The 13,872-nt window shown below is 51.4% G+C and overlaps 1 protein-coding gene across 2 annotated transcripts in view; it reads right to left on the minus strand.

The window, feature by feature from the left end:
* The window catches only part of MYO1C (myosin IC), a 416,904-nt gene that overhangs the window by 377,226 nt on the left and 25,806 nt on the right, over positions 1–13,872 (minus strand). Inside the window, exon 1 of one of the 2 annotated variants that reach the window (XM_085649050.1) lies at positions 8,803–8,977. The exons of the other annotated variant lie outside the window; for it this stretch is intronic. The gene's annotated coding sequence lies outside the window, so the exon portion shown is untranslated. Of the gene's footprint in view, positions 1–8,802; positions 8,978–13,872 lie in introns of those variants that run through there. 2 annotated transcript variants of the gene reach the window in all.

Below are 13,872 nucleotides of genomic sequence, written 5' to 3' on the forward strand. Positions count from 1 at the left end.
TTTGGAAAATCTACTTTCAAAGACACAAAACATCCACAGAGCTTTTAATAACCTGGCAAGCTTCCACCAAGAGGAGATAAAAACCATCAGGGATAGCAACTTGTGCCTACAACCTGCATCGTCTCAACACGTCCCCCACTCAAGTGCAGAAATTAAGAACAGAAAGCTCAAAGTCTGGGACTCTGGAAAGTTCATAGACTTGGAGCTTAATCAGACCCTCAGATCAGAACTTAAATAAAAATATTTTTTTTCCATAAGCCAGTTACTCTCATGTTCTCCTAGGTTTCCTGTTTCCCTAACTGAATTCAAGCAAATATGGTCTTAGTCTTATCCGTATGTGACTGTGCAATTAGCGCACACTATGCCCTGCTGCCTTAATTATTGCTTCATTTCCAGCAGAGGCTTCTTGTGCCTCGAATGGTTAATCTTTCACCAGCCTTAAGATCTCTTCATCAGCCGTTTGTCAAGACGAAAATCAAATGGTCAAGGAAGCCATCCACAACTGTGTCATAAAAAAAGACCACTGTATAGTAACCATGGAGGTCACCACAGTTGGCTCCTCTTAGACAGGCTGTGCACTTATGTTTATAAATACCCTAAAGAGATGTACAGGTACATAGGCCATGGATGGAGCTAACTTTGCTTCTAAGAACGATTGATGAACTCAGTGCTTGCAGACGTGCTTTAGAAACTCACCGGCCTCCCTGCCCTAGTGTGACAGCGGTGCCTGCTACATGACAGCTGTGGACAGCCCTAGTGCGACAGCGGTGCCTGCTACACGACAGCTGTGGACAGCCCTAGTGCGACAGTAGTGCCCGCTACACGAGAGCTGTGGAGGGCACTGGTGCAACAGTAGTGCCTGCTACATGACAGCTGTGGACGGCCCTAGTGTGACAGTGGTGCCAGCTACACGACAGCTGTGGAGGGCCCTAGTGCGACAGTGGTGCATGCTACACGACAGCTGTGGAGGGCCCTAGTGCGACAGTGGTGCCTGCTACACGACAGCTGTGGAGGGCCCTAGTGCGACAGTGGTGCGTGCTACACGACAGCTGTGGAGGGCCCTAGTGCGACAGTGGTGCCTGCTACACGACAGCTGTGGAGGGCCTAGTGCGACAGTGGTGCCTGCTTCACGACAGCTGTGGAGGGCCCTAGTGCGACAGTGGTGCCTGCTTCACGACAGCTGTGGAGGGCCCTAGTGTGACATCGGTGCCTGCTTCACGACAGCTGTGGAGGGCCCTAGTGCGACAGCGGTGCCTGCTACATGATAGCTGTGGAGAGCCCTAATGCGACAGCGGTGCCTGCTACACGACAGCTGTGGAGGGTCCTAGTGTGACAGCGATGCCTGCTACATGACAGCTGTGGCCCTAGTGCAACAGCGGTGCCTGCTACACGACAGCTATGGAGGGCCCTAGTTCGACAGCGGTGCCTGCTACATGACAGCTGTGGAGGGTCCTAGTGTGACAGTGGTGTCTGCTACATGACAGCTGTGGAGGGCCCTAGTGAGACAGCGGTGCCAGCTACATGACAGCTGTGGAGGGCCCTAGTGAGACAGCGGTGCCTGCTTCATGACAGCTATGGAGGGCCCTAGTGTGACAGTGGTGCCTGCTACACGACAGCTGTGGAGGGCCCTAGTGCGACAGCGATGCCTGCTACACGACAGCTGTGAAGGGCCCTAGTTCGACAGCGGTGCCTGCTACATGACAGCTGTGGAGGGCCCTAGTGCGACAGAGGTGCCTGCTACATGACAGCTGGAGAGCCCTAGTGCGACAGCAGTGCCTGCTACACGACAGCTGTGGAGGGCCCTAGTGAGACAGCGGTGCCTGCTACATGACAGCTGTGGAGGGCCCTAGTGCGACAGCTGTGGAGAGCCCTAGTGCGACAGTGGTGCCTGCCACATGACAGCTGTGGAGGGCCCTAGTGAGACAGCGGTGCCTGCTACATGACAGCTGTGGAGGGCCCTAGTGCGACAGCTGTGGAGGGCCCTAGTGCGACAGTGGTGCCTGCCACATGACAGCTGTGGAGGGTCCTAGTGTGACAGCGATGCCTGCTACATGACAGCTGTGGAGGGCCCTAGTGAGACAGCGGTGCCTGCTACATGACAGCTGTGGCCCTAGTGCAACAGCGGTGCCTGCTACACGACAGCTATGGAGGGCCCTAGTTCGACAGCGGTGCCTGCTACATGACAGCTGTGGAGGGTCCTAGTGTGACAGTGGTGTCTGCTACATGACAGCTGTGGAGGGCCCTAGTGAGACAGCGGTGCCTGCTACATGACAGCTGTGGAGGGCCCTAGTGAGACAGCGGTGCCTGCTACATGACAGCTGTGGAGGGCCCTAGTGAGACAGCGGTGCCTGCTACATGACAGCTGTGGAGGGCCCTAGTGAGACAGCGGTGCCTGCTTCATGACAGCTATGGAGGGCCCTAGTGTGACAGTGGTGCCTGCTACATGACAGCTGTGGAGAGCCCTAGTGCGACAGCAGTGCCTGCTACAGGACAGCTGTGGAGGGCCCTAGTGTGACAGCGGTGCCTGCTACACGACAGCTGTGGAGGGCCCTAGTGCGACAGTGGTGCATGCTACACGACAGCTGTGGAGGGCCCTAGTGCGACAGTGGTGCCTGCTACACGACAGCTGTGGAGGGCCCTAGTGCGACAGTGGTGCGTGCTACACGACAGCTGTGGAGGGCCCTAGTGCGACAGTGGTGCCTGCTACACGACAGCTGTGGAGGGCCTAGTGCGACAGTGGTGCCTGCTTCACGACAGCTGTGGAGGGCCCTAGTGCGACAGTGGTGCCTGCTTCACGACAGCTGTGGAGGGCCCTAGTGTGACATCGGTGCCTGCTTCACGACAGCTGTGGAGGGCCCTAGTGCGACAGCGGTGCCTGCTACATGATAGCTGTGGAGAGCCCTAATGCGACAGCGGTGCCTGCTACACGACAGCTGTGGAGGGTCCTAGTGTGACAGCGATGCCTGCTACATGACACCTGTGGAGGGCCCTAGTGAGACAGCGGTGCCTGCTACATGACAGCTGTGGCCCTAGTGCAACAGCGGTGCCTGCTACACGACAGCTATGGAGGGCCCTAGTTCGACAGCGGTGCCTGCTACATGACAGCTGTGGAGGGTCCTAGTGTGACAGTGGTGTCTGCTACATGACAGCTGTGGAGGGCCCTAGTGAGACAGCGGTGCCAGCTACATGACAGCTGTGGAGGGCCCTAGTGAGACAGCGGTGCCTGCTTCATGACAGCTATGGAGGGCCCTAGTGTGACAGTGGTGCCTGCTACACGACAGCTGTGGAGGGCCCTAGTGCGACAGCGATGCCTGCTACACGACAGCTGTGGAGGGCCCTAGTTCGACAGCGTTGCCTGCTACATGACAGCTGTGGAGGGCCCTAGTGCGACAGAGGTGCCTGCTACATGACAGCTGGAGAGCCCTAGTGCGACAGCAGTGCCTGCTACATGACAGCTGTGGAGGGCCCTAGTGAGACAGCGGTGCCTGCTACATGACAGCTGTGGAGGGCCCTAGTGCGACAGCTGTGGAGAGCCCTAGTGCGACAGTGGTGCCTGCCACATGACAGCTGTGGAGGGCCCTAGTGAGACAGCGGTGCCTGCTACATGACAGCTGTGGAGGGCCCTAGTGCGACAGCTGTGGAGGGCCCTAGTGCGACAGTGGTGCCTGCCACATGACAGCTGTGGAGGGCCCTAGTGAGACAGCGGTGCCTGCTACAGGACAGCTGTGGAGGGTCCTAGTGTGACAGCGATGCCTGCTACATGACAGCTGTGGAGGGCCCTAGTGAGACAGCGGTGCCTGCTACATGACAGCTGTGGCCCTAGTGCAACAGCGGTGCCTGCTACACGACAGCTATGGAGGGCCCTAGTTCGACAGCGGTGCCTGCTACATGACAGCTGTGGAGGGTCCTAGTGTGACAGTGGTGTCTGCTACATGACAGCTGTGGAGGGCCCTAGTGAGACAGCGGTGCCTGCTACATGACAGCTGTGGAGGGCCCTAGTGAGACAGCGGTGCCTGCTTCATGACAGCTATGGAGGGCCCTAGTGAGACAGCGGTGCCTGCTTCATGACAGCTATGGAGGGCCCTAGTGTGACAGTGGTGCCTGCTACATGACAGCTGTGGAGGGCCCTAGTGAGACAGCGGTGCCTGCTTCATGACAGCTGTGGAGGGCCCTAGTGAGACAGCGGTGCCTGCTTCATGACAGCTATGGAGGGCCCTAGTGAGACAGCGGTGCCTGCTTCATGACAGCTATGGAGGGCCCTAGTGAGACAGCGGTGCCTGCTACATGACAGCTGTGGAGAGCCCTAGTGCGACAGCAGTGCCTGCTACAGGACAGCTGTGGAGGGCCCTAGTGCGACAGCGGTGCCTGCTACACGACAGCTATGGAGGGCCCTAGTGCGACAGCAGTGCCTGCTACAGGACAGCTGTGGAGGGCCCTAGTGTGACAGCGGTGCCTGCTACACGACAGCTGTGGAGGGCCCTAGTGCGACAGCGATGCCTGCTACACGACAGCTGTGGAGGGCCCTAGTTCGACAGCGGTGCCTGCTACACGACAGCTGTGGAGGGCCCTAGTGCGACAGCGGTGCCTGCTACATGACAGCTGTGGAGGGCCCTAGTGCGACAGCAGTGCCTGCTACACGACAGCTGTGGAGGGCCCTAGTGCGACAGCAGTGCCTGCTACACGACAGCTGTGGAGGGCCCTAGTGCGACAGCAGTGCCTGCTACACGACAGCTGTGGAGGGCCCTAGTGAGACAGCGGTGCCTGCTACACGACAGCTGTGGAGGGCCCTAGTGAGACAGCGGTGCCTGCTACATGACAGCTGTGGAGGGCCCTAGTGCGACAGCTGTGGAGGGCCCTAGTGCGACAGTGGTGCCTGCCACATGACAGCTGTGGAGGGCCCTAGTGAGACAGCGGTGCCTGCTACATGTCAGAGCCCCACGAATGATCAGATACTGGAACATCAGAGCAAGGTCCAGATCAGTATACACGTGCAGTGCGAGCAATCCAGGCATCCCTCTGAACTGGGACATCCGATCACCATTCAAGGCAGGGTTGAGGCACCTTGTGAGACCTTTAAGGGTGACTCTGTGTGGGATACCCAGGCCTGTGGCAGGTCAAAAAGACGTGCACAATGAGTACTTCGATAATGTCTCAGTAGTGGAATAGTGATGCATGGTGCAGGTCAAGATGGAGGTGTATCTTGACAGCACTGCCCATGTCACAGTGCTGGACAGCAGCGCAAGGCGCGGGTCACAGAGAGGCGAGTGGGTGAGCCTCCGTGGCTCAGTCGCGGAATAGCTGTGTAGGTCGCAGGTTAGAAGAAATGCGCATTTTCAGAGCTCCGAGAACGTCTCAGTAGTCTTTAGTCATTGGATGATGCAACATAAAAAGAGAAACATTATGAATTTATCACATGGAGTTGCAGTGTGTCATATGTAATGCATATATAAAATTGTTTTCTTTCATAGTAAGAAAATGCACAGCCCCAATTGCACGGTTCTTGGCAAACACATGAGATGATCTGAAATGTTAATTACTTGCGTTGGCGAGTGCACCTTTCTGAGCAGCCTCTCTGCCACCACTGGCACCACCCACCCACCCACCCACGGTTCTACCGCGGACAGTCCAACTTGTATGTTAATTTGGAATTCAATATTTTGTATTTCTCGTTAGGAGATTTCAGAACCACCTTCACCCAGCCTGAGTGACCAAGGGCCCGAATCAGAGCAGGCCTGCAAAGTATCATGCGGTGCATTGAAAACTTTGATACCACATTTATTTTTTGATGTTAATTTGCCTCACTTGACACAACTCATCATCTATTGCATGATTTGCTGATTTTAACAAAAACAGTTTGCTTCCAGGACAAAGAGATTAAAAATTATAAAAAAGATATCTGCATACGCATTGCAAAAGGCACCCGACAAACCATAACGAGCCATATTTACGCTGTGGATTTCTGTGCTCAGACATTAAAAAGAGGTGGCAACTTTGCCCAGTTTGGGATGTTCACAACCAAATCGAGTAGCTGGGAATAGCTTTTGACTGTAGCAGAGAACAAAAGCCTAAAGAACTTAAATGTTATTCAGACGGGGTTGAAAATCAAATTCCTTAATCATCATTGAAATATTTTAGTTCACTGACAATACAAATTCATTTTTACATAAAAGAGCTGTTCTCAAAGCAACACCGATTACAAAGGGGCGTCCAGGATTCAGAACTATCCCAAACATAATGCATCTTTCTAAGGACCAGGTCATGACCCATAAAGTTCATCCTAATGAAACGCAAATGTATTAAACAAGAGATGTACTGTAGGGCTGGTCCTTAATGGAAAGAAGTGTTTCCATAGGACATATATTATTCCACAGTGTTAACCTTAAACAACATTGTATATGTATGTTTTACACCATCTTTTACTCTGTGAAATAAAATAAAAGAGTTAATAAAATGGCATGCCTGTGCTTCCATGCAAAACAAGGGCATCAAAAACAAGGTGATGGGATGCTTGAGTTAATCTCAGCCACTAGCACTCTCTCAGGGTCGCATCCCAATCCATCGTTTTTTGCTCAGCATGCCACTTCAGTTTGGACCAAACCATATGCACATCAGTCTTGGCCCTGCTCCAATAGTCCCTAATAAGGCCAACATTGGTCCTGGATTGCGTGTGCTCAGTGAGGAACTGGCCTGAGAGTTTTGGCTGGACTGTTCCTACTGGAGCAGGGTCAAGAAGACTGCTTTGCATACGGCTAGGTCCAAGCTGAGATGACATGGTGCACAAAATAACAAAGGACTGGGATGCGGCTCAGACTAATTACCAGTGGCTGAGATCGATTCAAGCATTCCATCCATAACTTTTTTTAATACTTCCATGCAAAATAAATCACTAATTATTGGTGAATACCATTTTAACTAGGATCAGGTGAACATGTAAAACGTTTTTTCGCCTGATCTTTGATTTATTAGAACGTATAATTCTTTCTCGTAAAACCTATGTGTTCTGTGGGACCCTTATATAAATGCAAGTCGAAATGCCAGGCTGTAATGGCACAGAATTTGCCGCACAAGTTGCTGCTAACCACATTGTTTTCCAAATAATTTGCCTCCGCTACCACATAATTTTCCATTCCTTGACATAAAATTAAGTGGAGAATACCAACTTAGTCCTCCATTGCCGCATAAAGACAGTGATCCTGCGCAGAATAGGCTGAAACGCGGAGCCAGCGTAATTTCCAATTTAAGGTTTGGCACCAGACTTACTACTGATAAATTATAGCACAGCAAGTGACTGGCGGAGAATCCTCTGGTGGAAATTTCCTTACTATCTATCACTCTCTAAACCAGGCCCCAACATGCAAGCTTGATCCCACCTGCTTCGTCGTCCAGCTAGTCTACGCCTCGTAAAGTCCCGCCAGGGTGAGTCTCGCCCCTATATCAGAGTTACTTTTCAAATAGAGAACCGATGCCTCATATCTATGTCTTTTCCAGCTGTCTTCAAAGAGTTCGCCTTCAGGTATTAAATTTAAAAAAACTTTTCGCGCACACAAGCAGAGTTGTTGTTCTTGTAGCGCTTTGACCACCCTTAGACTAAAAGCTGGCGCATGGAGGCAATTTGGTTTGCAAAGTAGAATATAAGTAGCCTATGTGCCCATTGATCTCACTAGCTCAACACTGACGTTGCAGTAACACTCAAGAGAGAATGGCACAGGTAAAAGGCAAGGAGTGAAACTAGAAAACTGTGACCTTAGGTAAGAGGGAAACTTCTTCACGCTCTCTCCTGGAACTGCCCAAGTGCTGCGCACGTGCATCATTGCACAACTTCAAACAGCGCAACTTCGAGAATTTAGTTTAAGTGGGAGGGGACCATGGCCCCAAGGGAGTCGGTTCAGTTCTACAGATTTAGCCCTGTGAAAATGGTAGAACAGGACCGGATGGGAGGCATGGTGTTGGGCCCATCTGAGCCATTCTTCACTGAGGGGCATTTCCTATAGGGCTCTCTGACACCCGGGGCTGTTTGTTAGTTGAGGCTCTTTTCTGTGGCTAATCAGTGCGGGGGTGGCCACTGTTCAGTGTAGACAATTCGATGCGGGAGAGGGGCAGGAAGTAATGAACAGGGGGGTAAAGTAAGGCGCTGTAAACAGCAGGGAGCGCTATATATTGTATGAAGGTAAAGCACCGAGGCGCTATCTACCAAAAGGAAGAGCTGACTGCGAAAGGGACATTAACCATGGAAGAGGTTATCGGGGGGGTGGGGGGGCACTCGAGGGTGAAGAGAAGGGCTTCACATTGGGGGGGTCTGAACGGCGGTAGGGAGGCAACTCTGCTGGGGTGTCATTTAGTATGGGGATTAGAGGTTCGTCACTGCATGGATGCCACTGTACTGTGAAGTAGGAGACATTCGCTACAGTAACGCGTTGGGGGCACGGCAACTGAAAGACCTTATCAAAGTGAGCACTTTACAAGTGAAACATGCATGACAACTGCTTACAGTGTCCGCGGAGAAAAGACCCGTGGGGTGACACGGTTCACTGAAGCCAATAAAGAAGGGCTCATCTCCGAGAGGGCACTGTGTTTCTTTCGCAAGGGGTCCCTTTGGGGCCAATGACGCGAGGCTATTCTTTCTACGGTCTCTTCTCCCAGGGAGGTATTCACTCTCATGGTCTGTTCTCTGTGGGAGGTTTAGTGACTGACGGGACTCTGCTCTGAGAAGTACTCGGGCACGGACCCTATACATGAATGCCAACCCTCACCCCCGTACACCCACTCCCACAATACTTCCCATTCGCAGCCCCCAGCACTGACCTGCCCTCCTGGATCCACTCTTCTCTGCCGCCGGTTCCCTGGGCCCCTCCCTCTGCAAAGCGCATGCGCGAGGGGCGGGGTTCAGACCGGAACTCAACGCCGACTCAGACAGTCCTACTCCGGGACAGCGGCAACCCCAGCAGCAACAAACCATGCCTGGTGCCCTGCCTGACCTGTAGCGAGGGGGCGTCACATTGCTTCAGCTTGGAAAGTTTCATATGGACCTTGAGCATTTTAGATGCTCACAGAAGGGAACTGTTTTTGTATTAGAAAGAAAACCCGGACAGTCGTACGAGAGCTACTTGAGAACCATACAATGAAGATTCAATTAAAACCTGCAATCGCTGGGCAGACCAACAAGAGAGGAGGGGTAGAGTAGGGGAGCTACACACCCACACTGCCCCCCTTAGTGCCTCATCGTACAAAAATGGAGAGAGAGAGAGAGGAGAAATACCTGGCCATGTCCTCCCTAATTACACATCAATACACATATAGAAAGATGGCCAGGTATGAATTATCATTTGGTAATTCTATCGAAAAATCAAGAAGATTTTGGAGTAATTGCCTTACCCACAATTTATCTTGGCATGTTTCATGATGGGCAAGTATCCACACCACAGTGGGTAAATACCACCATGAAGAACTCAACCATTTCTGGCAGTTCTTAGATGAATGACAACTGGATTATAGTAGGGATCCAGAAAAAATACAAATATCTTAGAGTATACTTAAGGAATTCCCTTACTGCGTACGCTAGATATGGTTAAAAAAATACATGGTATATGATACGAAACACATGGCATTGAGAAGATTATTCTACTGCTCATGCATTGCCAACCAGATTTATTCAAACAGCATCTATATATGTTGGGTGAGTGACCAATATATGTAAACTAATATGGTCTAATGGTTTCCGTATATTTTTCCTTTGTTAATTGCACTACAGTTTACCGCCTTAAGAAGAGACTACAAATAGATGAGAGAGTTAGGCCTCATTTCCATTTTGCATAGCACAAATGTCAAGTTAGGCAGGGATTATCATAGCCCTAACAAAGGCCTCAGACCCGTACGGGCTTTTAAGGATGCCTGAACCATGCTGGCACTATCAAATAGGAGAATGAGTTATAATTTCTCCTCATATACCCTGTAATCTTTTTCTAACCCTATCTAAGGTACTCAATAATAAAGAGAATTCCCTGAGTATTGTAGGAAAGTAGGATCTGCTTCACATAGGTACCCTCACTTTTTCCTGGTGTTTCACTGTTTTTCGACCTTAGTCTGGCTGTGGCCCTGCTAATCAGGAACCCAGCCTAGCTGCTTCCTCTCTAAAATGGTTTCCATGTACATTAGATACATTTCTAATTGGATTCTGGAGTGCCTTATAAGTCCCTAGTATATGGTATACTATGTACCTAGGGCATAGGTAGCTCAGAGGCCTACCAGGGGCTGAAGCATGTATTATACCACCTCTGGGAAGCACTCCAAAATGACACCACAGGTCTGCAACTGCAGCCTGGGTAAGGTGGTGCTTGCACCCCTTACAGTGGTATAGGCTACCTATATCACTACAATTGCACACACATATAAAACCTATAAGTCACTCCTATGGCAGGCCTTAACAATCCTGAAGGCAGAGTTCTTGGTTTTTATGTGAGAGAGTGCCCCTGCATGAGCAGAGCCCCTCTGCAGCGTTCGGAGTACCTCCTCTGATGCTGTTTGTGGTTCAGCCTAACCATATACTCTTAAGTGCATTATAACCTCGTGGTAAATGCTAACTTTGGACTGGCTGCACGGAAACATGTCGTGTTTGGTGTCAAACGCTTTGGAATACTACCCCCTCGCCAGTTCTGGCGGCGGTGGTAGCATTCCACCCTTCTAGAGGGGGAAACATGTTCACACTGGTCTAACCCGGTAAATACTTTGTACAGCCCTGGCATCACAAAATGGATGCCACTGCCACAGACACGGGTCTGGCCTCCTGCTGCTGACCGAAACTCTGGCAGGGGAGGCCTGGACAATAGGTTTCCTGTCCCAGGGAGGTGTAACCACCTCCCCAGACAGGCAGATGTGTATCGGGGCTGGGCGGGAGCACTCTCTGGTGCTTTGAAGTCCTGCACTGGGGGCACACTTGGTGTCCCTGTGCATAGTCCAGTTCAAACCGGTTGCAGGGGCTACCTGCCCCTGCTCTGGCGTGAAACTGGACAAAGGAAATGGGTGTAACCACCCCTCTTTCCAAACGCTCCCATAGGTGGGTCTCTAGAGTATGTCCAACCCCCAAACTTAGTATAAGTATGGGAACCCAGTCCTTGAGACTTTAGATTACCCTGGACGAAACTCTGCAACCTATATCCTGGACCTTCGACGTTCTACTTTGACTAGAAGACTGAAGAAATCTCCCTTGGGGTCAAGGAGTGACTCACCTGCTTGGCAGGCACCAAAGAAGCAACTGTCCGGTCTGCAATTCTGAAGCTCCCGCTGGACGCCGAAGTCTCTGCCTCCCCAGAGGTAGATTTCCAGACTTCCCCAAGGCTACCCTGAGTCCACAGCAAAGCTAAGGCCCGTGGCTATCGTGGGTGACGTGGAACGTGACCCCTGGACACCGTGGTCTTTTGCTGATCCATCATCTTCCTGGTCTTCCTCGAAGTTGTGCTTTGGGCTCCGAGTAGCCCCAGCCTTGAGCACCTCCTGCACCGAAGATTTCTGGCCTCCACTCCACGAGTGACCCGTGGGCCAGTTTCCAGTGCGACTGCTCGAGGCTCCTTCGCGATCGCTAGCCCGTTGGTTAGTAGGTCCCCACGATGGCAACTTCTCTTCTGATTGGGCTTTCCAGGTTGCTCCAGACATGCCCCAACTTACCCTCGCTGGGTGAGTCCCCCAGACCTTGCTGGTCTGCACCGACATCCTTTCTCTGATTCCAAGTGACTTGCCATTGCCAAGGCTTGTTGGGTCCAATCTGGTCGCCGACACCGCAGCACTCGACAGACTTCGTGGGACAGCTCGAATCCAGCTCCTGGTCATCATCGGCACCTCCTGGACCTCGTGGCTGAAGAGTCAAGACACCCATCAACTCACATGAAGCACCCGACATCTGTGGGCATTGGTCTATCGTGCCCATGGTCACTAGTAAGTGACCCATACTCTGTCCCCTCTGCTTTCAGGTTCCTTCCATCCTAGATCCGGGCTTGGATCTCTCTGGACACTTCACGGCGGCAGCACTTCCTGAGCAGGTCCATTGAAAACAGCGACGCGACCTGACACCATTTGACACCATTTGACACCTATGCACCCGGCTTCCCTGGGTGAGGTAACTCGAGTACTCCGGTGCTCCCGTGGGTGTTGGCCCTAGACACCTCTGAGTCCAAAAGGGTTCGCTCGTAGATATCCTCTAAGTGTCCTTAAACTCTAAATTTCCAACCGCGACCTTCCCCATAGAAGTAAACGGCGATTTGCGGCTGTGTTCTCACACTGCACGCGTCCCCCGTGGGTCCCCTGTGTCACTACCTTGGGTGGTTTCTTGTGGTCCACGCACTTCTACAGTCTCTAGGCCTTGTGTCTAGTTCAGTCGTGATTCCTATACCACTTTATTGGTATATGGTTTGGTACGCCCCTTGGGCCCAAACGTGTATTTGTGCTAATACTGTTGAATGCTGAGTTGTAACTTAAGTACTTCGAACTACAGTCTCATAAAGAGACTAGAGGGGTGTGTTTCATCTTAAATACACATATTTTAAATATATACCTGGTGTGGTTGTCTTTTCATTTGATCATTCAAGAGGTTATAGACTGGTAAAACAAGCTGCTTTACATTCCTTCAAGACTTAGCCTGAAAGCTGCTCTCCATAGCTACCACTAGGATAGCTTTCAATAAAGGTTGTCTTTAACCTATCACCATAAGGGGTCGTTTGGACTGATACAAGGTGCCCACTATAACTAGTGGACAGCATATATCAGGCCAACTTCTCACAAGTATACTCTAAGATCTTTTTTCTGGATCCCTGTTATAATACACTTGTCCTTTATCTAAGACCTCCCAGAAATGGTTGAGTTCGCCATGGCGGTATTAACCTACCGTGGTGTAAATAATTGCCAATAATGAAGCATGCCACAATATGTTGTGGGAGAGGCGATTACTCGCAAATCTTTTTGATATCTCTACAGGATTACCAAATGATAATTCCTACCTGGACATCTATGCGTGTATTGACCCACTATTACATTCCTACCCAGTCACCTTGATTTAACCCACTCATGACTAAAACATGACCCTAAACTAAAAACAGGATCCCCTCACAACAGCAACCGTCGCAATCTAAACCATAAACAAATCCCCAGAGCACTTAAGTTTCCCAGGTTCATTCGGTGTGTAATTCGTCCAGACCAAGATTTTTGCTTTGCATTTTGGGACTTGTAGTTCTGCTTATTACAGTGTAAAATCACAAATACATGCCCCACAAAGTATAGCAAAGACCGGGGCCTACTGAGCTACTTACACATAGACCTGAGAATTTTGTGACCGCTGGATCAGGTATTCTTCGTTTCTTGCCCTGCCCTGCGCCCTCAGGGCAGAACTTTCTGCAATTCAAAATTACTACTTTTCAACCCTTCCAAACAATACTTGGGTAATTTATCATTTTGCCCAAAATACTCCAGGACTGAAGCTAAAATAGTAAATTGGGGGGGGGGCGGGCGTGGCTTGGCGCTGACCATGATGGCGGCGTAGCTCTCGAGCTCCGTCAGGGCCCGTGACAAAGCCCGTAAAATCCGCTACCGATCCGACAGCCAGAGGGGAGAGAAGCTCAGCTAAAGGTCCCCAGTATCGGTGTGCGGCGGAGGAGACGCTTCCGATCCTTGGCGGTACGAGATAACCGCTACAGCGACCCGGCGCCCAACCCGACAACAACGCAGCAGCCCTAGCGTGAGGGGGCGGAGTCGCACATCGCGGTGGCCTACATCGTGTGCGTGAGGCTGAGGCTTGGTTCTACGCAAAGTCCGCGGCTTACGACCTAGGACTGGAGCGCCCAAAACAGTGCTTGGCGGCCTTAGAGGTGATCACTTCTGCCAATGCGCACC

This window comes from Triturus cristatus, chromosome 3_2 (genome assembly GCF_964204655.1).
Source record: "Triturus cristatus chromosome 3_2, aTriCri1.1, whole genome shotgun sequence".
In the NCBI taxonomy this organism is placed as follows: Eukaryota; Metazoa; Chordata; class Amphibia; order Caudata; family Salamandridae; genus Triturus; species Triturus cristatus.